Source organism: Cibotium barometz, chromosome 15 (genome assembly GCF_041138505.1).
Source record: "Cibotium barometz isolate CiBa-2024 chromosome 15, ASM4113850v1, whole genome shotgun sequence".
Taxonomy (NCBI): domain Eukaryota; kingdom Viridiplantae; phylum Streptophyta; class Polypodiopsida; order Cyatheales; family Cibotiaceae; genus Cibotium; species Cibotium barometz.
The window spans coordinates 38,841,005-38,854,857 of record NC_141060.1 but is presented as its reverse complement, the minus strand read 5'-3'; positions in this window follow the sequence as shown (position 1 = coordinate 38,854,857).

The following is a 13,853-nucleotide window of genomic DNA, read 5'->3' as shown; positions in this document are numbered from 1 at the left end:
ATCTATCTACATATGAGTCACAATCTTGCAAGTTACAACAATAACCGCTCCTCTATCTATGTCAATTCCAACATAAGCACACATTCCCATAGCAGCCAACCACACAACAATACATGGGTAAGACACTCATGGAAGAACCTAGTGTTGAGGGCCATTGCACTAATATTTTGACACAATGTAATGTTTACAAACATGGAAGTCTCTTCCAAAGAGAACTATGAGAAAGAGGATGGATGCCAGGGTTGGCAGGGTCATCCCAGACACTTAGACATAGGGGTCACCAACTACTAGAGAACATGATGCATGACACTTCACGGAATGTCATGCTTTGGAAGGCAAAGAAGTTGGTGGAAGCCTAATAGAGCCTTTTTGCAAGATAAAGTTAATTCACTACTCTATAAATCCACACATAAAAAATACTCTAGGCACTCAACAAGGCAAGGCAAAGTCCAAGTCAAAGTATGTGGAGCTAGAACTTTACATGGTCAAAGTAGAGTAGAGGAGCTCATTCTAAAAGTAGATCTAGGATGATCTATCCACAACCAACACCTTGGCAACCACACAAATGATAACCTTTATGCTCAAGGAGAAGGAGAAGGAGAAGGAGAAGGAGTGTAACACCTTGGCAACTGCACATATAATAGCCCTTATGCTTAAGAAGAAGGAGAAGGAGAAGGAGTGTAACACCTTGGAAACCACACATACAATAGCCCTTATGCCCAAGGAGAATGAGTGTAACACCCTTAAGGCAAAGCTATAAAATGTGAGCTCAAAAAATTAATCGAGAATTCTTCCTTGTAGCGTAGGTTGCATGAGTTAAAGGATAACTTGGATTGACAAATTTATAATTATAAGAACAATTAATTCATCAAGAATTCTTCTTTTCAGGTTAGGTTGCACGAGTTAAAGGATAAGGATTGACAAATTTTATAGTTATAAGAATAGTTAATTTTTGGTGGCACAACTGAACCAAGCCTCTTCTAGCTCAAAGACTAATATGTACCTCACCAACAATGTGGGCATGCTCATGGCCTCTCAATAACACATCATTTATACCTCACATACATGATTTCTATAGCCCCTCATCTGCAAGCTAACCTTTTCCCATTTCTTCTACCTCCTAGCATCTTCCATTCCCTCATTCACCATTCTCCCATTACTTCTGGCTCCTCAAGGGACTTCTAGCATCATTTGCCATCCCCTCATTCACCATGTTCCCGTATACCTTAACTACAAGATAACCACATCCCATTGCTTTTGCCTCCTCAAGAGACCCCCCCATTAATTTTTCCTACTCAAGAGACTCCCCTAATCACTACATTTCCCATGCCCTATTTTTAAGAAGAAGTTGTGTATGTTCAATTCAATGGATAGCCTGTATATTGCTTAGAATCACAAATGAGTCCTTGATCGAGTAGCCCCAAATGATTTAAGATTCTCTTCTATGTTATGGATAGATAAATTCAATTTTTTAAAACTTGATTTGTTAAATGCATGGATGTTAAAACTAAAAAGAGAAAATGAATTGAGTTTAAATCCATCCTTGTGCTTTTAGACACTCTATGATTTTACATAGTTTGTATGCCATACATGGTATGTGTAGATGGTTAATGCTCATAGTCTTTCTAAAATAAAAAAATGCATGTAATGCATGTACAACAAATCATCAACCAAACCCTGTCTAACTTATTTATTGTACTATATGGTATAAAACTATATAGGGAGGAACTTGAGACTAAGGTTAGATGAAGGGGGGAAACTTTTAATGTGAAAAGGTTGAAGGACAAGAACAAGCCAGGGGCTTTTAAGTGGCATTGTTGAAGATAAGTGTTTGGGAAAGGTTGCAAGAGAAAGCAAGGTTTAAAGGACCAATTGATTTTTATGGTGGCCTAAACAAGGACTTTAGTGCATTCATGAATATTTTTCATTAGTCTCTTCATCCCTTTATTGTAGAGGTGACATGGGAGGAATATTGTTAATAAGTCTCTCTCAACCCTCTATTATTGCTAACCACCCTTTTGAAAAAAAAATGTACGTATAGTGTGTTTATGTTCTCTCTCTCTCTCTCTCTCTCTCTCTCTCTCTCTCTCTCTCTCTCATTCTCTCTCAAACATTGAGAGTTATTATATACTAGAGGTGACATGGGAGGCATTGAGAGAGAGATTCACTTACATATGTAAACGACGAACCGCTAGATTTTTGTGTGTGTGTGTGTGTGTGTGTGTGTGTGTGTGTGTGTTGTGAAGTACGGGCTATTGAATTGTCCCTCTTATATCACTTCAGTATTGTAGTGTTACAGGTATATATTTTATCGTAATTTTGATGAATTAATAATTGAAGAAAAATATGCTTGATTTAATGTGTGCAGGAATCTGCTTAATGGAATGTGTAAATGTGCACAAGATTATTATATGTGAAAATGTGCACAAAGTTATTTTATGTAACAAGGCCTACTAGCAATTGTATTTGGGTAAAGGTTTTTATATGTGCAAACCTTAGGGATTTTGATATGATTAAAAATATGTAAAGCAATACCCCAAAAGTGGGAAAAGCAAGCCCAATTTTGTACGCTCATCTATTCTTAGCTCCTTGGGCTATTTTTATGAATAAAATTCTCAAAATACTCAAGTCATGGAAGTGGAGCTATACACTTGAGGGGGGAGATTGCACCCAATCTATGGTTTACTGTGTGGTATTCTCTATCCTTTGATTTTGATGGTGATATTATTCTAATTATTTTACCTTGTGTTATGCTAAGTTATTTAATTATCAATTTCAATTTAATCTTTGTGTTTTCAATTATGATGTAATTTGTGAGATTTTTAATTAATTCTTCAAGAAGTACAAAAGGGTCCCATGCGAGTGGTATGAGAGCTTTGGTTTAACTTAATCTTCTTGAAGGCAGTGAAAGACTTGTGGACAAAGAGGTGAAAGAGACAAAGGAAGAGGTGATTTTGATAAATTTTTATAAATTAAATAAATTTTTATAAATTTTTAATTTAATTTGAAGAAGAACAATTTTATGGATTTATGTTTATGTATGGTTGAAATATGGACGTTTATGGGTTTATGGATTTATGTTTATGTATGGTTGAAATATGGTTGAAAAAAGGCTTGTTTATGGATTTATGTTTATGTGTGGTTGACAAAAGACTTGTTTTTAACCATTGGATAACCAATCTCCATCAATCTATTAATCTATTGCCATCAAAAGGCTCCATCAATGTATTAATCTATTGCCATCCAAAAGGCTATTAATCTATTGCCATCCAAAAGGCAAAAAGAAAAGATTAAATATAATCTTCTCCCTTGCGCACTGAACGCTTCACGGCTGCGCTGCGCCCGCCGATTAGCTGGCACAAAAATTTTGCTAAGCTTTTTAATATTAAAGCTTTAATAAGCTTTAAGGTTGTACCTATTAGTTGACCCAAAGTTTAACAAAGCTTTGATAATGAAGCTTTAAAAAATATATAAATAAACTATCTCCTCCTCTTCAATTATAGGCGGCAGCAGCGGAAGGTAGTGCAATTTCTTTTTTTCCTTCTTCTTTTCTTTTTCTTTTTCTTAAAAAAATAACTTGAAGCTTTTTTTTAAAAAGCAAAAAGAAAGCTTTATAAGCTTTACACAAAAGCTTAATATTAAAGCTTTAAAGTCCCTAGCTAAAAGCTTTATAATATAAGCTAATAACAGCTTATATTTCTTATAGCTTCTAAAAGTTAAAAAGCCAAGAATGGAGGGGCTTCTTGCTACAAAATTTTCGGCACCAAAGAAGTATTGGCTTTCGTAAATTCTTGGAGGACGGTATCTAAGCCAACTATTGGATGATAAATTTAAGAGCTAAGTTTTCCGTCTTCATTCATTTGCGTCATTAAATTGCAATGGCTACTTTACCCGCATCACCCACGGTACAAGAACAAATCTTAACACTTCAAGAACAAATTGCTAATGAACTCCGACACAAATTAGAGTATAAAGTCAAGCGTACCAAATGCAAACGTGATTCTTCCGATTCTTCTAACTCAGATGAGGAGGAAAGTTATCACGTTTGACACACTGTTAAAGCTACCTTGCGTACTCGAAACTCTAGGAAAGACTCACAAATCAGCCGAAAGGCATTCACTTTCCAAAATTATGATGGCAAGAAGGATGCACGAGTTCTCATTGCTTGGATTACCCAACTAGATGACTATTTCTCTGGCGAGAAGTTCTCCGAAAAAGATAAAATTAAATGTGCTTGTAATCACTTGATCGAAAGTACTGCCTTATGGTGGAATGTGATCAAACAAGGTGAATATAGACCTTCAACATGGAAAAAGTTCCAAAAACTCTTAAAGAAACATTTTCTACCATCACAATACAAAACTAAGACTCGACAACGATGGTCTACATTCAGGCAGCTTAACACAGAAAATATATCAACTTATGTTGACAAGTTTTGGCAAACTTTATCATAAATACAGGTAATCGAGAAGGTTCGCACCAAGGATCAAAGAAGAAAGTTCATAGCAGATTTGAAACCTACAATTTGATCTGAGGTAAATATGTTCCAACCACATTCTCTTAGCTTAGCTATTTCTTTAGCCTTGAATTGTGAAAAGAAAAATGATTTTTCTAAGAAAACAATGACTCCCCAAACCTCGGCATCAACATCTTTGAACCCTAAAACCTCTCCAAAATCATTTGACATATCTTTTAATGATCATAACATAGGTTTTAACACTAAGAGAGATGATTCACAAAAAGTTAATAAACAAGATTCTAAGAAGTGTTACAGGTGTACGAGATTGGACACATCGCATTAAATTGTCCACGGAAGTCAAAGTTTTTTTCACGACTACTCAGACTCTTGAGGTAACCTATTTATTGCATTTGATTATTTAACACTTTTTAGTAAACTCAAGGAGAGTTTTTATGCATCAAAAGTAGAACTTCTTGAAGGAACTTGAATTATACTTTATGAATTTTTCACTATGTATTAATCTTGTGGTATGGGACACAAGATTAATCCTGTGTGAAGGATTCCGATGCATACTTATCTCTACATCTGTGTGGGATAATTTCTGGTGGTGTGGGACTGCTGGAGTTTATTACACATAGAAGTCCTTGATATAATGTATTTTGTTAGGGAATATACTTGAATTTATATAGTATATGACAATTGATCTCCTTTGCTCGCATAAGCAAACAAGCATTTGAGGTTAGTTGCTTATCCAAGCAAGAGGGATGTTACATAATGTCCACCCTTTAGTTGTACGAGGATGCCTAGACATGGTATTGGCATAGCTTGAGACCATGCTTGACGAGTGTATGTTGTTAAAGTGTAACAAGTAGTGCCATGCTTGACAACTATACTGTGGTCAAGTGAAACAAGTGGACTATGCTTGACAACTGCACACGGTCGAAGTGAAACAAGTGGTTTATGCAACTGATGTGCCATGTTCATTGGAGTGTAATAAATGGCAACTCACACCATACTAGATGATGTGTACATAGTGATACTCTCATCATAGTGAAACAAGTGGTGAATATATGCTATGTTTATGCCTCTCAATGTATCATATTGAGATTAATTGTACACTAGGCAATTAATTAGGATATGTTTACAGAAATAGGTGATGAGCAATGTGTGTGTGTCACACATAAGGGATATTGTCTATATCATATTATTTTTTATTATTATTTGTGATTTGATGATGGTGCGAGGATCACCAATTTAGGTGTCGAACGAGATTTTTTTTTTGTTGTAGCATTTTCTTCTACATAACTGAGGACAGTTGCTTCCTCAAACAGAAGGACTGTTACATGTATATATTTTATCATAATTTTGATGAATTAATAATCGAAGAAAAATATGCTTAATTTAATGTGTGCAGGAATCAGCTTAATGGAATGTGCAAATGTGCACAAGATTATTATATGTGAAAAATATGCTTAATTTAATGTGTGCAGGAATCGGCTTAATGGAATGTGCAAATGTGCACAAGATTATTATGTGAAAATGTGCACAAAGTTATTTTATGTAACAAGGCCCACTAGCAATTGTATTTGGGCAAAGGTTTTTATATGTGCAAACCTTAGGGATTTCGATATGATGAAAAATATGTAAAGCAATATCCCAAAAGTGGAAAAAGCAAGCCCAATTTTGTATGCTCATCTATTCTTAGCTCCTTGGGCTATTTTTATGAATAAAATTCTCAAAATACTCAAGGCGTGGAAGTGGAGATACACAATTGAGAGGGGAGATTGCACCCAATCTGGTTTACTGTGTGGTATTCTCTATCCTTTGATTTTTGATGGTGATGTTATTCTAATTATTTTGCCTTGTGTTATGCTAAGTTATTGAATTATCAATTTCAATTCAAATCTTTGTTTTCAATTATGATGTAATTTGTGAGGTTTTTTAATTAATTCTTCAAGAAGTACAAAAGGGTCCCATGACATGTAGTGTTTTTGTGCATGTGTTGAGTCTTCAATACAATTGAGGTCTAGTTGAATTAAGTAGCAAGTGTCTTTAATCTTGTGGATGCATTGTTGAGAGAGGAGAGGCATGCCATAGAGAATATTAGTATTGTTCCATTTTTTATAACATTTGTTTTGGTGCCCCCACTAAGGATCCTTCTTGGGAATTGATGTGAGTGGGAAAAAGGACTCAAGTCAAGTGTGTGTTTTAAGTTGTCCAAGAAATGGCTCAAGATTTCCCAAAATTTATTAGGCCAATTAGGCTTCCAAGAAGATCCAAAGAAGAGGCTTGTCATCAATGACTTCAATCCTATTCTGAAAGAAGAACCAACTCCTCCTAAGTTAAAGGGGAAGGATGATTCCTTGAAAGAGGAATTACATGAAGTTGTTGAATTAATGAAAAGCATGAGTCTTAACATGGTTGGTGGTGCAGGTAGAGGACAAGGAAGGGGACCATTTGGTGGTGGCAAAGGAATTGGAGCTCCAACCAATCAAAATGGGCAAGCTCCTTGGCAAGGAGGAAGGGGTTGTGGAATATATCCAATGAGTGTACAATGTTTTAACTATGGTGAATAGGGCCATTACATTACATATTATGGCATCCCAAAAAAAAAGTTATTTTCAGAACCACTCAAGGGAGTAATGTTTGTAAAGGAACTACCTGATACATGACCATCTGTTGAAATTTGGTATCAAGGTGTGGGATTGGGAGAAGCCTATATTGATGAGGGATCTCAAATTTGTCTAACTACCCAATATTATATGGAAAATTTTGGTTTAAAGATTGCCTCTCAATCTGGTTTCAGGATCAGATTGGCAAATCATGCTAAAGTAAAATGTTTGGGCATTGTGACTAACTTAGATGTGGAGGTTTTTAATGTGCATTGTAAAATCAACTATCATGTTATCCCAGCAAGATTTGGAGCTTATCCTCTCATCTTGGGGAGGCCCTGGTTATAAAAAGTGGGTGCCATTTAGAATTGGGGAAGGAGGTAATAATTGTGCATACCGGTATTCGAAAAAGGATGAGCTTCGACATGGTAAGTCACATGGATCTGAACGAAGAAGAGGAAGAGAGTGCTGAAGGGGAAGAGACAGAAAGTGAAAGTGAAGAAGAGGAGGGAAGATTTGAAACCATACTTGGACAAGTATCCTTCATACTTGGAGAGGAAGATCTACAAGAAGTTCAACTCATGGCCATGTATGCAGCTAAAGAGGAGGGAAGATTTGAAACCATGGAGAACCTAATGCAACCAAAAGCTTCCACACCTCAACTATAGCAGCTAGTAGAGAAGATGCTGAGTACCAGTCTTACGTTAAAGGAGAGAAGATGCTGAGTACCAGCTAGTAGAGAAGATGCTGAGTACCAGTCTTACGTTAAAGGAGAGACAAGAGTATCTTACTATGTTTACCAAATTTCTTAATCTTTTTATCACTTCTTACGAAGAGATAAGGGGATTTGCAGGTGAACTACTCAAGATTGAACTAAAGGAGGGTGTAAAACTAGTGTTCCAAAAGTTGAGAAGTTTGGGACAAGAACAGATTCAAGTACTTAAGGAAGAAGTACATAAACTTCTGAAATCCGGTTTTATCTATCAAGTTAAAAAAATTAGACTAGGGTAATCTGGTTGTGATCAGACCTAAGAAGGATGGAGGGTGGCAAGTGTGTGTGGATTACAAACCATTGAATCATTACCCTCTGCCTTTTCTTGATGCTATTTTGAATAAAGTTATAAGGCATGAGAGATATAGCATTTGTGATGGATATTCTGGGTACTTCCAAATAGCCATTGCATCTGAAGATCAAGAGAAGACAACCTTCATCAAACCTTGGGGTTGTTTTTTTGTTACAGGGTTATGCCACTTGGTTTAACAAATGCTCCTTCCTAGTACCAAAAAAGATTAGATGAAGTACTTGCACCATTCTACTTTGTTAAAGTTTTCTTGGATGATATTTGTATTTTTTTTAGTTCAAGGTATGAACATTGCTGTAAGGTGGAGAAAGTATTCCACAGGTTGGATTCAAGGGGTGGGCAGCTGAATCCCAAAAAGTGCTTTATTGGACACCCAAGAATCAAGCTTCTCGGGCATGTGGTATCCTAAAATGGTATAGAACCATATCCAGATAAGGTCAAGTCTCTCATTTTGGTATCTTCTCCTACTTCTACAAATTAGTTACACACTTTCATTCAAAAAGTAAAATATATGTCAAGGTTCATTCCTTTGTTATCTCAATTGCTATCTACACTTCAACAATTGGTAAAAAAGGATCCTCTTCAGTGGGATGAGGAATGTAAAGGAGTGTTTGGCAAGGTCAAAGAAGTATTGGGGGATATTTCAAATATAAAAGTTCCTGAGTTCGACAAGTCATTTTATGTGAATCCTTCTATTGGGCCAGATGCAATAGGGGCTATTCTTTTGCAACAAGGAAACGAGTCCAGGTATCTGAGATTTATTATGCAAGTAGAGTGAATAATGAAGTGGAGAGGAGGTATATAGAGGCAGAGCTTATGTTGTCAAGCTTAGTTTATTTGCAAGAGATTCAGAACATTCTTTCTACCCAAACCCTTTGTAGTGTTGACTGGTTATACCCTCTTTCCCCGTAGCTTATCAACAATACTAACTTGTCAAGAAGTATGATGAAGTGGATAGTTGAGTAGGAATTCAAGTTCACATTCCTTATTGAGGAATCCACAAGTGCCTGTTTAGCCGATCTACTCACATACAAAGATGGCCCAATCTTGGTGGTAAAAGAGGTAGAGAAACAAAGAAAAAGAATGGAAGACTAGCAGCTTGTAATGTTCATGTACTTTTTTATGATTCTTTCAAGAAGAGCTTAAACCAAGCCACTGGAAGGATGGTGATTTTTGATCCACAAGGGAAGGAAGTACAAAGATAAGGGCTTCAGCTAGAGGCCAAAAGCAACAATGAGGCAAAATACTCAACCTAATGTTAAATCTTAAAGGTATGCCTTAACCTGGGAATCAAAAGGATTATAATTAAAGGAGATGCTTTGTTGGTAGTTAAGCAGGTGTTGGGAGTGTGGAGGACCAAACACATTCATCTCAAGGCTTGGGTAGGATAAGTGAAGAGACTACCTAGATGTTTTGAAGCATGGAGCATCCAAAATATAGACAGGGAACAAAATCATGAAGCACATGCAGCTGCTCAAAATGCAATTGTGTCTACGGTATTTGCCGCTAAGGTGGATGGACCTTTATATCAAGGAAGAGAACATCTTCATAAGGAGGAAGCATTTCTTAAGATAGGAAAAGTATCTCAGGATGTACCAAAAACAAAGAGGTATCATTTTGTTAAAAGATATCAAAAGTTTTGTTTTATTAATGGTGTCAAAAGTATCACAGGATGTACCAAAAACAAAGAGGTATCATTTTGTTAAAAGATGTCAAAAGTTTTTGTCAAAAGTTGTCTTATTAATGATGCTTTGTATGAAAGGGCCTGATTTAGTGCTAAGAAGAATCCCATGGAGAGAGGAAATCTATCATATCTTGGAAATTAATCTCACAAAGGAGGTTGTGGAGGGAATTTTGCATTTAAGATCACATTATAGAAGATACTATTAGAAGGCTATGTATGGCCATCTATCCAGGGGGATGTACATCACTGGTGTAAGTTGTGTTTCCAATGCTAGAGTATGTGAAGAAGAGTGCTGAAGTTTGAACCCAGGAATGTCATAATGGCTTTTAACATTTTTTAGAAGTGGAGGATTGATGCAATTGGACCATTACCCATGACTGCACATGGGAAATGTTATATACTCATAGCCATAGATTACCTCTCAAGGTGGGCAGAAGCCAAAGCCACAAGAGTAGTCAATGCAAAAGAGGTATCCAAGTTTGTGTATGAAGGGATTTGTCGTCGTTATGGAATACTACTAGAGCTCCTCTTTGACAGGGGACCAAGGTTCACCATTTATGTGAGAAGCTAAAAATCTAGCATCGGTATGCTACACCATACTATCCTCAATGCAAGGCATGAATGAAAGATTAAATGGGGAATTGATACGCATGTTAAGAAAAGTGACACAGTCTCATGAAAGGACTTGGGACTTAGAGCTCCCTTGTGCACTTTGGGCTTACAGGATTGCAGTCAAAGAGGGTACTCACTTCTCTCCTTTTGATCTTCTTTATGGTACTGAAGCATTGTTACCCATTGAGGTGGAAGTACCATATTTAAAATTGTTATTAAAGAAAAGTGAGGAACTATAACACTATTTCACGAACATGCTCCTTGCACTACAAGTAGCAGAGTTGGACAGGATGCATGCTTTGGAACACTATCAAAAGACTTAAGAGCAAAATCAATGGAGGACCAACGAGAAGATCAAAGATAAAGGCATTGGTAAGGGTGATCTTGTGCTTCAATATAATAGCAAGCAGGATAATACTTTGCAAACTAAGTTTCAAAGAAGATGGGAAGGTCCTTTCATATTACAACAAATATTCTCCAATGGCTCATACCAGCTAGAGGATTTGGATGGAACCTTGCACCAGAGAAGAGTCAATGGGTATGGGCTAAAGAAGTATGTAGCAAGGATGATGATGATTACCACCAGTCAAACAAACAAGGAGAAGGGTGGAGCAAGTTCGTGAAGGCAACCAGGAAGAGGGTTATTCCATGTATTCAATACATCAGCTATTTGAAAGCTATAGGACATGAATGTCCTCAGGCTAAGGAGTGGGCAAAATATGTTAAGTGTATTCCATGTATTCAATACATCAGCTATTTGAAAGCTATAGGACATGAATGTCCTCAAGCTAAGGAGTGGGCAAAATATGTTAAGTGTATTTTAAGAACCCCAAAATTAATAAAATAATACTGGGATTTAATGTAGATAGTCTTAGGGTATAGTTAATGTCATGTTTTTTCATATCGCCAGCTAATTGTTTTTGTGAGGTCTTAGCTGGGATGCATTCTTTTAATGTGTTATCATCATCTTTGTACATATAGGATGGTGTGACTGCATTATTAGGGACATGAGAAAAACACAATGGTATTTGTTTTGACCGGTATCTCTAGAGAGAGTTTAGATTGCCAGAGTCCAATGTACACTAGTAATATAATGATGTTGATACGTGGTAATATGCTAATGCTTGTGGTGGCTTATGTATTGGCAGCTAATGTGTTGAGGGTCTTCATTGTGAAGGGAACTTACATCATCAAGATGCCAAACCTTTGGTGGCCATTTTTTCCTTTTCATATATGAGGACATGGACTAAGGCGCCTAGTATATGGGTTATGTGAAAAATTTGTTATTAAAAAAAACCTTAAACTAAAAGCCTTGGCATTAAGATTTCAAAAAGAAAATGATAAAAATAGAGGAAGGATTGGGTGGTGCAGCCTGTGCATGAAAAGGATTAGGAACTTGCACATCGTCGAGTGGAGGCAATCGTTAGCTTTGTTGCAGTCGACCAAAGCAGTGAAGGGGAGTAGCATGGAAATGGCATGGCATGTTTACCATAGCCACACGAAGGAAAGGAAACCTTTGGCATGCACTAAAAGTCAGATATACGTGAGGCCATGAAGGGATGTGATTAAGAAGAGGTGAAGACTAACGACTACTGGCCATCGAAAACTATAAGAAAAGCTCACATGTACTATGAAGGGGGGCATCACAGAAACTCTCTTGTGTGTTTGTAAGTGAAGCATCGAGTCTATTGGTGGGGGGTAAATTCACATTGTGAGCACATGTGTTATGAAAGTCTTTTCATGTATCTCTGAGAGCGCTGTATGCGCTAGAGTCTTTGTGTGTGGCCATTTCAGCAATCATGGGAGAGAGTGTACTACAAAGATCTCTCTTTTATGTTTTTTGAAAGGTGCCTTGTGCACTAAGAGGCTTGTTGTGTGTGTTTTGAGATCGCTTCAGTTTTCATAGTGGTTGTTGAGGGAGATTGGCCGCCTCAGCATTTACAATTGTTGCTAAGGGAATCTCTATCTCATACTTGAGAGATCCTCATACATATTGAAGAGACAGATCAAATGGCCTGCCAAAGCTTTCTTGTGTGTTTTTGTAAGGAAGACATTAGGTGTGGTCAAGTGTGCTGAAGATCACAAGTTATATAAAAATTGGAACAACACTAATATTCTCTATAGCTTGCCTCTCCTCTCTCAACAGTGCATCCACAAGATTAAAGACACTTGCTACCTAATTCATCCAGACCTCAATTATATTCAATTATATTGAAGATACAACACATGCACAAAAAAACACTACAATACTAGAGTTATCTAAGAGGGACAATTCAATAGCCTGTACTTCACAACACACATGAAAAAAATCAAGCAGCCCTCCGGTTCGTCTTTTGCAGATGTGTGTGAAACTCACAAGTATGAGAGAGAGATTCACTCAATAACACTGTGATCTTCAACACACATGACCACACCCACTGTCTTCCTTACACACACAAGAAATGTTTTGCAGGCCACTAATCCATCTCTTCAATATGTATGAGGATCTCTCAAGTATGAGAGAGAGATTCTCTTAGCAACAATTGTAAATGCTAAGGCAACCAATCTCCCTCAACAACCACTATGAAAATTGAAGTGATCTCAAAACACACACAACAAGCCTCTTAGCGCACATGGCACCTTTCACAAAACATAAAAGAGAATTCGTTGTAGTACACTCTCTCCCACGATTGCTGAAACGGCCACACACAAGGACTCTAGCGCATACGACGCTCTTAGAGATACACAAAAAGACTTTCACAACATGATGTGAGTCGGATAAGCATGAACGGGTGAGATGTGATGTGTGGAATGGATGTGATATAAATTGGGATAGATATGAATGGATGATATGTGATGTGAATGAATGTGATGTGATGTGATGAGAATCGGGATAGATGTGAATGAATGAGATGTGATGTGAATGGATGGGATGTGAATCGGGATAGATGCGAATGAATGAGATGTGAGGTGAAATGGATGTGATGTGGATCGGGGTAGATATGAACAGATGAGATGTGAATGAATGTGATGTGATGAGATGTGGATATGGGTAGATGCGAGTGGATGAGATGTGATGAGGATAAATGAGGAAAGATGTGATGAAATGGAAAATGATGTGATTGGATGAGAATGGGAATACATATGAATTGGATGTGATGAAATGGAAAATGATGTGATTGGATGAGAATGGGAATACATATGAATTGGACGTGGATTAAATAAAGTGGACTGATGTGGAACAATGTGGAAAGACGAGAGTTCATTATAGAAACTATATTTATGACTTGTTTTATGGGTAGATGCGAGTGGATGAGATGTGATAAGGATAAATGAGGAAAGATGTGATGTGGATATGGGTAGATGCAAGTGGATGAGATGTGATGAGGATAAATGAGGAAAGATGTGATGAAATGGAAAATGAT